We start from the raw sequence: 15449 nt of genomic DNA, 5'->3' as shown, positions 1-15449 counted from the left end.
GGGTGAGAGGGAGGGTGGACACAATGTCAATAAGAGTACCTGATCTTAAACCAGGCAAAGTAGGGACTAACAGGAGGCCCAAACTTTCTCTGTACGATGACCACTTGTTTTCCTAATCCTGAATTGTACCCTACATCTTTAAAATAAAATTTAAAGTTTAAAAACAAAGAAAGAAAAATGATATTGTTAGTATGGTATGTATTGCATCAAATTCATAAATTATTTTGGGTAGTATGGTCATTTTAGCAATGCTGATTTTTCCAATGCATTAGCATGAAATGCTTTTCCATTAATTTGTGCCTGCTATGATTTTATTTGTTAGTATTTTGTAGTTCTCCTTATATAGATATTTTGTCTCATTGATAGAACATATTCATAGGTATTTTATTTTTATTTTTGGCAGTTATAAATGGGATTGAGTTCTTGATTTGATTCTCAGCTTGGTCATTATTGGTATATAGCATTGGTACTGATTTGTGTGTGTTAATTTTATAATTTGAGACTTTACTGAATTTGTTTTCAATTTTTGGAATCTTTGGTGGAGTCTTTAGGGGTTTTTAGTTATAAAATCATATAATCAAAAAACATACCCAGTTTGACATTTTGGTTTCCAATTAGGATATCCTTTATATCTTTCTCTTGTCAAATGTTCTGGCAAGAACTTCCAGTATTATGTTGAATAGAAGTTATGAAAGTGGACATTCTTGCCTTGTTCCACATCTGAGGAAAGATGCTTTCAACTTTTCCCTATTCAGGATGGTGTTGACTGTGGGTCTGTCATATATAGCTATTATTATTTTAAGATATGTTCCATGTATGCCAATTTTGTTGAGGGTTTTTATCATGAGATGCTATATTTTATCAAAACTTTTTCTACATCTATTAAAATAATTATATATTGTTTTGTTTTTAATTCTGTTTTTGTTGACATATATGACCTGAACCATCCTTGAACCACTAGAATGAAACCCATGTGATCATAGTACATTTTTATGCTGTTAGATTTAAATGCTAGTATTTTGTTTAGAATTTTTGCATCAATGTTCATTAGGCATATTGGTCTGTATGTTTCTTTTTTTTTTCCTGTGTCATTGATATCAGGGTAATACTGGCTTCATGGAATGAATTAAGGAAGATTCCCTCCTTTTGAGTCTGACAGAATAGCTTCAATTTCTGACAGAATAGGTACAATTTCTTCGTAGAAAGTCTGGTAAAGCCTGGTTCTGGTCTTTTCTTGGTTAGGATATTTTCAATTACTAACTCAGTGTTGCTACTTGCTATTGATTTGCTCAGTGTTTCTATTTCTTCCTGATTCAAGTCTAGGAGAATGTTTTCAGGAGTTAATACATTTTCTCTAGTTTTCTAGCTATTTAAGTAGCGATATTAATAATAATTTTAGATAATCTTTTGAATTTCCATACTATCAGTTGTTATGTCTCCATTTTCATTTCTGACTGAGTTCATTTGAATCGTTCTTTTCTTTTTTTTAATTTATTTTATTTTAAAGATGTGGGATACAATTTAGGATTAGGTATACAAGTGGACATTGTACAAGTAAGGGTTGGGCCACCTGTTGATCCCCACTTTGCCTGGTTTGAGATCAGGTACCCTTATTGATGTTGTGTCCCTCTTCCCACCCAGCTACTGTCAATCCCTTTCTTATAGTATTATGGTAAATGTTCAGGGTCCATTTATGAATAAGAACATGTGGTACTTTGTTCTTTGTTTCTGTGATACATCACTACATATGATAGATTCTAAATCCATCCAAGTGACTGTCCTTCTTCATAGCTATGTAACATTTCATTGTGTAAAGATAGCAAATTTTGTTTTAATCTGGTCCAGTTTTGATGGGCAGTACGATTGGCTCCATGATTTTGCTATTGTGAGTAGTGCTGCAAGTATCTTTTTTTCCAGAATAATTTAAATTCCTCTGAGAATGTTTCCAGTAGGGGGATTGCTGGGTCATATGAAAGGTCAGTGTCTAGTTCTTTTAGAAATTGTCACACTGCTTTCCATGGAGGCTGAACTAGCTTGCATTCCCAACAGTGCAGAAGTGTTGCCTTTTCCCACTTCCTTGCTAGCATATGTTGCTGCTTGCTTTATTATTGATGGCCATTCTTACCGGGGTTAGGTGGTATCTCAATGCAGTTTTGACTTGTAGTTCCCTGATGATTAATGAGACTGAGAATTTTTTTCATATGCATGTTGGCTTCCCAGATGTCTTCTTTTGGGAAGTGACTATTCATGTCTTTTGCCCACTTTTTAATGGGGCTGATTGTTTTTATTCCTTTCACCACATTTGAGTTCCTTTGTAGCACCTGGATGTTAAGCCTTTGTCAGATATACAGTGGACAAATATATTTTTTCCTATTCTGTGGACTGTCTCCCTGCTCTCTTGATGATTTCTTTTGCTATGCAAAAGTTTGCAGTTTGATGAGGTCCCACTTGTCTATCTTATCTCTTATGGCATGGGCGTCTGAGATTTTGATCAGGAATTGGTTGTCAGTTCCAATTCTCATAAGAGAATCTACTGTGTTTTCTAGGATTCGTATAGTTTGAAGTTTTATGTTTATGTCTTTGATCTGTTTAGAGCTGAATTTTGTGTATGGTGATAGCTAGAGATCCTGTTTCAATCTTCTGCATGTGGTCAGCTAGTCTTCCCAGCACCATTTACTGAATAGGTTCTCCACTCCCCAGTGATTATTGGTGGGAGATTTGCCAAAGATTAGCAGGTTGAAAAATGGAGGTTTTGCTTCTGGAGTCTCGGTCCTCTTTGATTGGTATATATGCCTTTTCTTGTTCCAATACCAAGCTGTTTTGATTACTATAGCCTTAGTAAAATTTGAAGTCTGGAAGTATAATATTTCCTGCTTTGTTTCTTTTGCTGAGGATTATTTTGGCTATTCATGGTTATTTATGTTTCCGTGTGAATTTCTGTATTATCATTTTCAGGTCTTAGAAGAATGATGTTAGTAATTTAATGGGTATCATATTGAATCTGTAGATTGCCTTTGTAGGATGGACATCGTAACAATGTTGATTCTTCCTATCCATGAGCATGGAATATTTTCCCATTTGTTTTTGTCCTCTTGGAAGTCTTTGAACAGTGTTAGGTAGTTTTCATTGTAAAGGTATTTCACTTCTCTGGTTAGGAAGATGCCAAGGTATTTTACTGTGTGTGTGGCTATTGTGAATGGGATTGTGCTTTTTATTTGTTTTTCTGCCTGGTGGTTGGTGGTTTATAAGAATGTGACTGTCTTTTGCACATTTATTTTTTACCCTGGGGCTTTTGATATAGTCCTTTATCAGTTTAAGTGTGTTTTTGACAGATTCTCTGGGATTTTTGTGGTATAAGATCATATTTTCAGCAAAGTGGTATAACATCTTCCTCTTTTCCTATTTGGATATCCCGATTTCCTTCTCTTGTCTAATTGCTCTAACTAGGACTTCTAATATAGTGTTTACCAGGAGGGATGAGAGTGAGCAGCTTTGTCTTGTTCCAGTTTTCAGGGGAAATTCTTCCAATTTCTGTCCAATGAACAATATGCTAGCTGTACATTTATAATAGAAGGTGCCTACTATTTTGAGGTATGTTCCTTCTATTCCTCAAGAGTTTCTATGTGATCAAGGGTTTCTTATTATGAAGAGATGCTTCATAATAAGAATTTTTGAATTTTATCAAAAGATTTTTCTGCACCTATGGTATCATCATGTGATTCTTGATTTTATATCTACTGATGTATTTAATTACATTTTTGGTCTTGTGCATTTTGAACCAGCCCTGCATCATGGTGATGAAGTCTACTTGGTCATGGTGCATGATTTTTGAAATTTGTTTCTGGATCACATTTGCTAGAATTTTATTGAGAATTTTTGCATCTATGTTCAACAGCAATAGTGGCCTGTACTTTTCAGTTTTGGTTGAATCTTTACCTGGTTTGGGTATCAGTGAGATGCTAGCTACATAAAATGATTTGGGGAGTCTTCCTTTTTTCTGAATTGCCAGGAATTCTTTCAACAGGATTGGAATCAGCTCCTCCTTATGTATTTTGTGTAATTATTCTAGGAAGCCATCTGATGCAGTGCTTCTTTTGGTTGGTAGTTTTCTTATGAAGAAACTAATTTCCTGGGTTGTTATTGGTCTATTAATGTCTCAATATCTTCTTTTTTCAACCTTGGCAGGTTGTTTGATGTCAGAAAGTCCTCCATTTCACTTAGGTTATCAAGTTTGTTTCCATGCAGTTGTATATAGTAATCCCTGATAATGTTTTGTATTTCTGTTGTGATTTGATCTTTTGCATTTTTGCTTGTGTTCATTTGGGATTTTACTCTCTTTTTCTTTGTCAATCCGGAAAGCAGTCAATTAATCTTATTTATCCTTTCAAAGAATCACCTTTTTGTTTTGACTATTTTTTCTGTGATGTTTTTTATCTTCCATATTTGGGGCTTTACTCTGGTGGTTTGAATTCATCTGCTCAAGTTAGCATCTGAGTAGTATTGCCTTTCAAGCTACCTTAGGTGATTTGTTAGGCAGTTAATTTGTGATCTTTCTATTTTCCTGATGTGTTTTTGCAGAGATATAATCTCCCCTCTTAGAGCTGCCTTATGGCATCCCAGAGGATTTGGTAAGATGTTTCTTTGTTTCATTTGTTTCCAGGAATCCTTTGGTTTCTCTTTAGTTTTTTGTTGACTTGGGAGTCATTCAGAATCATGCTGTTTAGTATCCATGTCTTTGTAAGTAGGGGAGGAATCTTGTTTCTGTTGATACTTAATTATTTTTATTCCACAGTTGTCTGAGGAGGTACATGGCAATATTTCATTCTTATAAAATTTGGTTATGGTTGATTTATGGTTGAGAATGTGGTTGATCTTGGTGATGAGTAGAGTGTATATTCTATGGTTGTTGGGTGAACTGTTCTGTAGGTATTTATTAAGTTCATTTGGTCAAACATCAAGTTGAGGTTCTGAATTTCTTTGTTAATTTTTTGCCTCAATGATCTATCTAGGGATTTTAGTGGGGCATTTAGTCCCCAGTTATGATAGTGGTAGAGTCAATATCTTTTCTTTTCTTTTTTTTTTTTTTAGTTTACTTAGTAGTTGCTTTATAAAGGTTGGTGCTCCTATGTTGGGTGCATATATGTTTAGGATGGAATATTTCTTGTTGTAAGATTAAATCTTTTATCATTATGTAGTGTCCTTCTGTAACTTTTAAAATTTATGTTAGCTTAAATGTTGTTCTGGTTGATATTAAGATTGAGATTTCTGCCCACTTTTGTGATCTATTTGCCTGGAAGTTTTTTTTCATCCCCTACCTTTGAGTCTGTGTGCATTTCTAGGGGGTGAGATGAGTTTCTTGGATGCAGAAGAATATTGGGTCATGTTTTTCTTATCCAGTTTGCCATTGTGTGTATTTTCATTTTTAGTGGTACATTTAGTCCATTCATGTTCTAACTGATTATTAAAATGTGATTATTTGTTCCCATCATGAAGTTCTTATAAAGTTTTTTCTTGGTTTTTTTTTTGGAACTTTTGGGTTGATGTATGTGTGTGTTTTCAAGTTTGCAGTAGCAACGTACTCTCTGTCAATTTGGCGTTCTCCTGTTCTCTTGGGAAGTGTGTGGTCATTCTTGTTTTTCTTTCTTCTGTGTTAAATATCTTTCTAAGCATCTCCTGTACAGCTGGTCTGGAAGCAGCATAATCTCTTAGGGATTGGATGTCTGAGAAGGATTTTCATTCTCCATCATTGATGAAGCTGAGTTTGACTGGGTAGGAAGTCCTTGGTTGATATTGTTTTTATTCGAGGACTTTGAATATTGGACTATAGTCACTTCTAGCTTGTAGTGTTTCTTCCAATAGATTTTCTGTTATTCTGATTGGTCTTTCCTTAGGTAGTCTAACCTTCCTCTCTTGCTGCATTTAGGATTTTTTCTTTTGTACTTACATTGTGTAGGCAAATTACTAAGTGTCTAGGGGTTGGTCTTGTCATTTTATGTCTTGCATTGACTCTCTGTATTTCTTGTCTTGGATGATCACATCTCTGGTGAGATGGGGAATTTTTTTTTATCATCTCCTGGAATACTTACTCCAAGGTGTTCTCTGTTTCCCTTTCTTTTGTTGGTATATCAGGCAGGCATAAGTTCAGTCCCTTGGTATAATCACACATTATTGTAGGCTTTATTCTTTCTTTTTGCGTTTTCTTTCTATGTTTTTTACAGATTGGGTTAATTCCATGTTTTGGCCTCTTTGCTCTGAGATTCTTTTGCTTGATTAATTATATTTTTGTGCTTGTCATCTTGGTATTTATTTCCTGAATGAAGTTTTAATGACCAAAATCTGTTACAAGTCCTTTCAGTGTTGCATCTTGTCTTTCTAGAGTTTTATTCACTCTTTCTATACATTCCCTAATCACTACTGTATCTAGGGTCAGTTGTTGGTGACTTGTTTGGGCTCTGAGGTCTGATTTTTCAGGCATTTTCTCTTTGGTACACTGGAAATTACCTTGATCTTCCACTGATTTTTCCTCATTTGTGACAGATCCTTTTCTTTTCTCTTTAGTTCCCTTTATTCAGTAGTAGAGGGCAGGGTTTTCACTTCTGTTGCTAGTTTAGCCTTCTATTCTTCCCTGATCAGGGATCTTATTTTTTTTCTCTTTTGAAACAAGACTGTGGGTGGGAACTTTACTAACTCTTGTAGCTTTGAGAGTCAAATAAGGAGGATGGGGAGCTAGGATTCAGAAACTACTTGCAAATCACAAAGTTCAGTGACTGGGGTGTGGATCACCTGAGATCCACTCCCCACCACTACTCTATGTGATGATGCAATGGTTACATTTGTGTACCCACTGAGTCCAAGATAAGTAACAGCAATGAGATGAACAGAAAAAAATAGAATGAAATAGAATGGACATAAATAATAAAATTAAAAAGTACAAACAAAAACAACCATAAAACACAGAAAAAAACAGAAACCAAAACAAAAATATGAAAAAACACACACAAGCAAAAATAAAAACAACAAGAAAACAAAACAAAAATAAAAAGCAGGAAAACAAAGCACACACACACACACACACACACACACACACACACACTCCCAACACAAAACGAATGGAGAAGAAAAAAAAAGGAATGCAAATTGTACCCTCACACATACATTCACACACACATTGAACTAAAAAACAAACAAAGAAACAAAAAAGCAACTGAAAGATGAACACGCAATCATTCATGTGCACACATAAACAGAAAAATGAAAGAAAGAAAAATTGAAGAAATAAAAAAGAAAATGAGGAGAAAAATAGGAGTTCCAAATCAAATCCTCATATATACATTCATGCACAAAGAAAAATGAAATAAAAATTAAAAAGAATTCTGAACACTAAGTCCCCTCTTGTGGCAGGTTATGCAATTGCTCCTCTCAGCTGCTCACAGGAAAGCACCTCTGCTGTCTCCTGCAGGGTTGTGACTTCACTCACAATCTCCCCAGTATACTGACCAGGGAAGGAGGAGAGGGGAGTGGGAGTGGGTGGGTTTTAGTCCATTTCTTCCACTCTCATATGGTCAAAGATGTATTGTCTCCTTCCCAGGTACTGATGGGAAGATGCCCAAGCCAAACTTATCTTGGAGTAGGGTCTTCCTATCATGGCTGATGTCCAGACTCCTCCTGGGTTTATCCCTCTCATTTGTGCCCAATTTGTGTTGGTCTGACATTCAGAGGATTGCTGGGGAGGAAGGGGTTGGGTCAGCCCTGGACTCATCACTGATCTCTTTAGGAATCTTACTGGTCCTTTTCTGGTCACACCCCTTGTCCCATGACTGAATCTGGGTAGGGTGGCTAACACTCTGCACTCCTACTGTACCTTCAAAGTCTGTATTTTCCTGATATTTTCTCTGGGTCACAATCAACCCCTGAGTAATTAACACCCTGGTCACAGAGATCAGGTCTGTTATTCTGTGGTGAGCAAGTTAGAGCACTTCCCTGCCCAGTTTTCAAGATGGTGACAGGGTATATTTCATCTTCTCCAGTGGGGCTCTGCCTCAGACTCCCTTACTGCACTCCCTCCATGGCCCTGGCTGCCAATGTCTGGTCAGGTGCTGCAGCAGTGAGGCAGAGACTGGAGCCAGCAGTCACTCTAGGAAGCTTCTTCTCAGGAAGGGCTTTGCTGATTTTAAAAAATGACACTCAGCTTCTGTGCCTCAGGAAGTGCTAGAGACCAAGCTGCAGCACCAACCACTTCACCAGAAGGGCTCTGGTCACTTGCTGCCAAGTCTCCATTTTGCCAGCCACCCACACACCCACTTATTCACAGACACTTATGCAAAATTATCTATATACTCACTCACTCACACAGGGACTTCCATTTTTGGACTGGCTCCACCATAATCTTCTTCCTCTTTTCCCTGTATCCTTCTAGAAGTATTATTCTTTATGCCATTTAATAAAGAGATTACAAGTTCTCTGTTTCCAGTAATGGCAACTTTCTTGAAGATCATGTGAAGATAATTTGAGCATACACATAAAGTTTTGTTTCTGAGCTACTTTGCTCCATTATTTCACATGTCTGCATTAGTGCCAATGTAGTATCTTTTTTGGTTACTGTAGCTTTTAATATATTTTAAAAACAGGGTATGTAATGCTTCCTGTTTTGTTATTTTTTTCTCAAATTTTTTTCCTATTTATAGTCTTTTGAGATACCCTCTTAAATTTTTGAAAGAGTTTGAGAATAATTGGAATTTTTTTTTTTTTTTTTTTTTTTTTAGTGTTTAAAAAAGTATTCTGTAAAGGCTTCTTGCCTCTCTGGCTTTTCTATGTTGGTAGATCTGTGATTCCTGATCTCATTTTACTGTTTTGAGACATGTTCAGATTTTCTATTTCTTCATAATTCAGACTTGGTAAAATATATGTTTCTAAAAATGTATCTATTATTTCTTTGTTATCCAATTTGTTGGCGTGTAATTCTTCATAATCTATTTTAATGTTTTAATTTTTGTGGCATAAGTTTTCATGTCTCTGCTTTTGTTTTGGCTTTGATTATTTTTAGTTTCATCCTTTTGTCTCAGTTAGTCTAGCTAATAGTTTGACAATTTTGTTGATCTTTTAAAAAACTTTGACTTAGTTTATTATTTTTCTATTTTCTGATTAATTTGTTCTGCCCTAATCTATATATTTTTCTTTCATATTTTTCTAAGGCCCTATACATTTTTTTTCTTCCTTTTTTCTCTCTATTCTTAGATCATATAGTCACCATGATCTGTTTGCAACTCACAAATTACTATTTCTGGTAGTGCAAGTCTACAGTTAATCTAATAATTTTCTAATTTGAGTTATTATACTTTTCAACCTCATAATGTCAAGGTTTTGTTTTGAAATTTACATCTTTTTATTCATATTTTTCTTTGATATTTAATTTTAACATACGTTCCTTTGTTTCTTTAACTACAATTAAATTCAGTTCTTCAAAAATACTTGCAATGGCTACTTTGAAGTCTTTTTAATTCTGACATCTGGTCATTCTCACAGACAGTTTCTGTTGCTTGCTTTTTTTGTGTTTTATATGGGTCAAACTTTCTTGCTTCTTTTTATTTTAGGAAATTTTTGGTTGCCAAATAAATATTTTAGATAATATAGCAACTCTAGGTTCTAGTGTTAACCTCTGGTGTTACTATTATTGGCTCATTTACTTGTTTAGTGACTGAAAGGAGCCTCTAGGTTGTCTAATTTCTCCTTAAAGAACAAAGTTTCTAATGCACTTCCCTAGGTATACAACATTGTATATGCTTATAGTCCCCCTGGGGTGACATTAGATTTGGAAGGGCTCTTTTTGTTTGTCTCCATTTGTAATTGAAACTAACTTTTAAACTAGCCAGGATGCAGTTTACTCTATGTCTCCAATGAATCTGTCAATATCCTACAATAACTTTTTACTGCAACTTGAACTTCACACTTGGTTGTAAATAAAGCTAGTTCATTTGGGCTGGGATGTGGAACTCTGATCTATGGCCTGTTTCTCATCCTGGACAAAATCTCTGAACCACAGTTTTGGTGCTCCGGGAATGATCAATGGGCTAATGGTGCACTTTTTCTCTGAGTATAACCTCACTTTAGGAACTGTGAGCTTGGTATTTGAAGGGAGATAGTGCAATATATTCTCAATTTCTCTGTACATCGGACACCCACCCCATAAGTTTGAATAAAAGTTATCAGGACACTAACATGTGCCTCTTGCTGCATGCTTAAGGCAGAACCTCAATTTCATGATTCATAGATAAGCAAGAGAAGCAATCCTTCGGTCTTTTAGTAGACATACCCAGAAGTTTATCTCAGTAACCAATAGCTGGACACAGAGCTGGTCTTGCCTTTCCAGGGAGATAACATTTTGGCTAGTAACTAGGTGAGAAGGACCCTGTGTTCATATCAGTACCACTCTGGAATGGTATGCCTATCTCACTGAACTAGGACAAAGAGGAACATCGAATATTTTAGTTTAAATACTACCAGAGACTTTCACATTTCTTACTGTTTTAGTAGTTTCTCTTAGATAATTTTTTTTTAATTTGCTATATCTCCTTTGAGCCATTTTCTGAGGCTTTATAGGTTGTTTTTATTGTTGTTGTTTTGTTGTTTTCAATCATTTACAGCAGTTACACCAGGAAGTACATCACTAGGACTTCTCATGCTATCATGATAAAAGTGATTCTTAGAGGGAATTTCTGATCTACCTTCCTTTGGGTAACGTTGGAGGATACAGCTATGCAAGAGATCTGGCTAAGTGAGAAAGCCCAGGATACTAGAATAGTATAATTCAGAGATTGGGAGATTGATCTATTATTCTTAAAATTCCTTCAATTCCTGTATTGTAAACATAGGGTTGAAGCCTGTTGCCTGCCGAGTGGTTCTCTGGGGAAGTAAGTAGAGTGATGAAAAAAATGAAATAAATAAAATAAGAAAGATAGAAAGTTATAATCTTCTAGGATCAAATCTAAAAAAAGATACAAGTGACAGTAATATTTCTACTACCTGTGTAAGAATATCTTGAAGTCAAACAGCAAGTTTGTAGTCCTCAATCTTTAACAAAATAAGGGAGAAGTAATATGACATTATAGAAGTTTTAATATTATCAGAATATGCCAAAGAAATTCCAAGATGGGATGGATTTTATCTTAGCGTATATCCAGGAAACTGTGAATGACCAAGTATGACATCCCACAACATGCTATTCTATATAATTTAGCAAATTTGATGAGTTACAAACATTTGTTTCAGACTATGTTACAATTGGGGTATCAGAAAAAAGTAGAGTTTACAAATGAGGACACTAAAAAAAAAAATTAAACGGATTCAATACTGAGAGATTTTGCTAGATTTTGTATTAGGGATTGATTGTAAATGCTTCTCTGTAAATAATATACTTTTCTGAGATTTTTTATTATACAGGAATTAGCGCCTCTAAGAAAATTTTATTTTTAGACTACCTTGACAAATCTCAAAAATAACTTATGACTATTTCCTAGTCTTGTGATGTGCCCAGGTAGGATAATAAGTTTATTTCTAAGAAAAAAACAAATAAAACAACTTAATGGAAAATAAATAGTTCCTTTGTATTACATTGTGTTTTAAATATTTTATTTATAAAAATAACCACTTCTGTCTTCAGGGAACCTGTATGAGTTTACACCTATAAATTATAAAGGCTGTCTGGAAGTAATAAGGGCAGAGATGGCTAATGTGAACTTGAGTCTCTCATGTTTGTCTAAGTAGGAAAAAAAAGTGATAAAAGTAAAATATTTAGCATAGCCAAACCATAGTCATTGAAAAATAAAGACTAGTGTTCAAGGAGTATGCAAACTTATTATGGCAGAATTTTTCTTTTTCTTTTTTTTTTTATTGTGTCTCTCTTATTCATTCTGTTTATATAATTTTGTTTGTGAGTTCAGTATAAATCTCGCACTGCCTACATTACATAAATAAGGATTTATGTGTGTTTGTTATCATGTTAATTAGTCAAGAGGACTGGTTTATAAACTGTATAAGGATCCAAAGGGAACTCAGAACTTAAGATGTTGAGATTCTCCTGATACACAAGTTGAAGGCACGAATATATGCTCTGATATAGCAGAAGGTTTTCTACAGAGAGGTAGATAACCAAAGACCTGTATCTATAAGACACTACTATTCCTTCAAGATAACCCCTGAAGAAAATGTTTTCCTCGAAGGCAGCAGTGTAGAGAATACAACTTTGAGGGTGAAGAGTGAAGGCCTCAAAAGAGCTCCTTGTTTTAATTCCCCGGGCAATGTGTGTAATGTATGCCTTCTATTGGCATTCATCTCTTTTGGATGGTTTCTCAAATAAGTCTAGGTAAAAATGTGCTAGACCTTCTTGAGTGACAGTGTTTCCCTATCTTCAAAAGTCCCATAGGCGATCAAAAAGGTAAGAATCAAAGTGGTGCTTAGAAAGATAGAGCCATTAGCATGGCCACTTGCATCTATTTAGTATATTTTTTAAAATGTTCTAACCACTCAAATATTTCTAGCCCTATGGACAAAATAATCTACATGAAGGTGAGAGACAAAACATCTATATGGTAAGTAACTTGGTAATAAACTGAGTATTTGGATAGTCTTTGGTTTGTGCAAGATTTAGGGCTTCGATATCCAAGCTAAATGTTCTTTAACCAGAAATAAACGATTAACAAAAAGGTAATGAAATACAGTGGAAGTCAAGAGGAGTACTGTCAATCGAACAAAAGTTTATAAATGCAAGATACAAGCCTTGTGTGTCAATATTCTGTGGCATAAGAAAATGTGCCTTTGAATTAACTCAAAAGGCTATAAAGTTGTAAAATGTCTTTCAAAAACATTTGCCACATTCAAAGAAAAGTAACATTGAAAGTTTATTTATGATAAGTGTAGAGAGGTCATATAGTTTAGAAGCATACATAATAGTATATTATCAGCTATAGTAATATAATATTAATGAATGTGTTATTCATTTGATTTTGCTTCCACACTTGGCAGCCTGTCTATATAGGCTAGACTTAGATATGTCACTGATTTTCTTAATCATCTGTGAAAATAAAAAATAGGACCTGAACCTGAAGTTGGATTCCATTCCCTGAGTTGGATTTTGGAAATTCTACTTGTTATTGTAACTGCATATTGGTCAAACTGATCCAAAGAAATGATCTTCTTATGAAAATTTAAATAATATTTGAATAAATATAAAATGGGCCACATTAGCTCAGGTTACCGATCTAAACAATTTCTTATACGCATATGAGATTGAGGACACTGACCCCTATAATTTTGGGGGACGATGAGAATATTTTTATGCCCATCCATGACTCAGCATAAAATTGCAATAAAATTCAGTCAGTGAAGATAACCCATGAGTTTTAAAATAAATTCTAAGTTACTCAAGATCATGAGGCAAAGGAGATAGCCCTTAGTTTCTCAGGAAACCCAGGATCTGCTTTCATAAAATCAAAGATTTAAAACTATCTTGGTTTTTAAACATAAATGATACTGGTAGTATCTGCCTTATTTTATCACCCTATGTACTTTTCATGTATGGCCAATGAGACAGAAAAATAACTGAATACATTACAGGAGAACAAGTTTAAATTATAAGACTTAATTCTATATTTTGAAGCCTTCCTGACATGTTACAGTTGAAAGAAACTATCTCAATCTTGGAAATGTAACTCATTTCATGATTCCAGATCATCTAATTTAATATATATATATATTTTTAATTTTAAAGATGTGGAGCAGAAGTCACTATTAGGTATACAAGTGGTCATGTACAAGTAAAGTTTGGACCTCCCTTTGGTCCCCACTTCACCTGGTTTGAGATCCAGTACCTTATTAAAGTGGTGACCCAGCCGCACCCCAGCAGTATCCCGCTATTGCCAATTCCTTTTTTATAGTATTACAGTAAGTGTTTGGAGTCCATTTATGAATGAGAACATATGGTACTCTGTTCTTCCTTTCTGTGATACATTACTGAGTATGGTAAACTCTAAATCCATCCAAGTGACTGTGAAGTCCATATGCTTGTCTTTCCTTATGGCTGTGTAATATTTCATTGTGTATATGTACCACATTTTTTTAATCCAGTTCAGTTTCAATGAGCAGCACGGTTGATTTCATGTTTTTGCTATTGTGAATAGTGTTGCAGTAAACATGTGTGTGCAGGTATCCTTTTTGTAGAATGATTTGCGTACCTCTGGGTATATTCCCAGTAGGGGTATTTCTGGGTCATATGGAAGGTCAATATCTAGTTCTTTTAGGAATTGACACACTGTTTTCCAAAGAGGCTGCACTAGTTTGCATTCCCACCAACAGTGTAGAAGCTTTCCTTTTTCTCCGCATCCTTGCCAGCATTTATTGTTGTTTGTTTTATTAATGATGGCCATTCTTACTGAGGTTAGATGGCATCTCAATGTGGTTTGATATGCATTTCTCTGATGATGAGTGAGGCTGAGCATTTTTTCATGTGTCTGTTGGCTGCTGGTATGCTTCTTTTGAGAAGTGTCTATTTATGTATTTTGCCCACTTTTTTAATGGGTCTGTTTGTTTTATCCCTTTCAGCACATTTCAATTCCCTGTAGATCCTGGATGTTAGGGCTTTGTCAGATATACATTGGCAAATACTATTCCCCCTTCTGTGGACTATCTACTCACTCTCTTGATGATTTCTTTTGCTTTGCAGAAGCTTTTCAGTTTAATGTGCTCCCACTTAACAACCTTATCTCTTATGGCATGGGCACTTGGGGTTTTGGCAGGAATTGGTTGCCAGTTCCAATTTCCATAAAGGTGTCTCCTGCATTTCCTAAAGTTTTTATAGTTTGAGGTCTTACATTTAGGTCTTTGGTCCATTTAGAGTTGATTTTTATGTATGGTGATAGGTAGGGGTCTTGTTTCAATCTTCTGCCTGTGGTCAGCCGATTTTACTGCACCATTTACTGAATAGGTTCTCCTCTCCCCAGTGGTTGTTGGTGGAGGCTTTGTCAAAGATGAATTGGTTGAGAATTTGAGGTTTTGCTTCCAGTATCTCTATCTTGTTCCATTGGTCTATATGCCTGCTCTTGTACCAATACTAGGCTATTTTGATTAGTGTAGTCTCATAATAAAGTTTGAAGTTTGGAAGTGTGATACTGTTCACTCTGTTTTTTTGTTGTTGAGGATGGTTTTGGCTACTGTTGCTAATTTACTTTTCCATATGAATTTCGGTATTATAATTTCCAGGTCTGAGAAGAATAATGTTGATAATTTAATGGGTATTGCATTGACTCTATACATTGTCTTTGGTAGGATGGACATCTTAACAATGTTGGTTCTTCCTAAAATCAGTATGAAATATATTTCCATTTGTTTGTATCTTCTTGGATTTCTTTGAGCAGTTTTTTGTAGTTTTCATTGTAAAAGTCTTTCACCTCTCTAGTTAG

Source organism: Carlito syrichta, unplaced genomic scaffold (genome assembly GCF_000164805.1).
Source record: "Carlito syrichta isolate Samal-C Ts95f unplaced genomic scaffold, Tarsius_syrichta-2.0.1 Scaffold315645, whole genome shotgun sequence".
In the NCBI taxonomy this organism is placed as follows: Eukaryota; Metazoa; Chordata; class Mammalia; order Primates; family Tarsiidae; genus Carlito; species Carlito syrichta.
Note: the sequence above shows the minus strand (reverse complement) of the source record.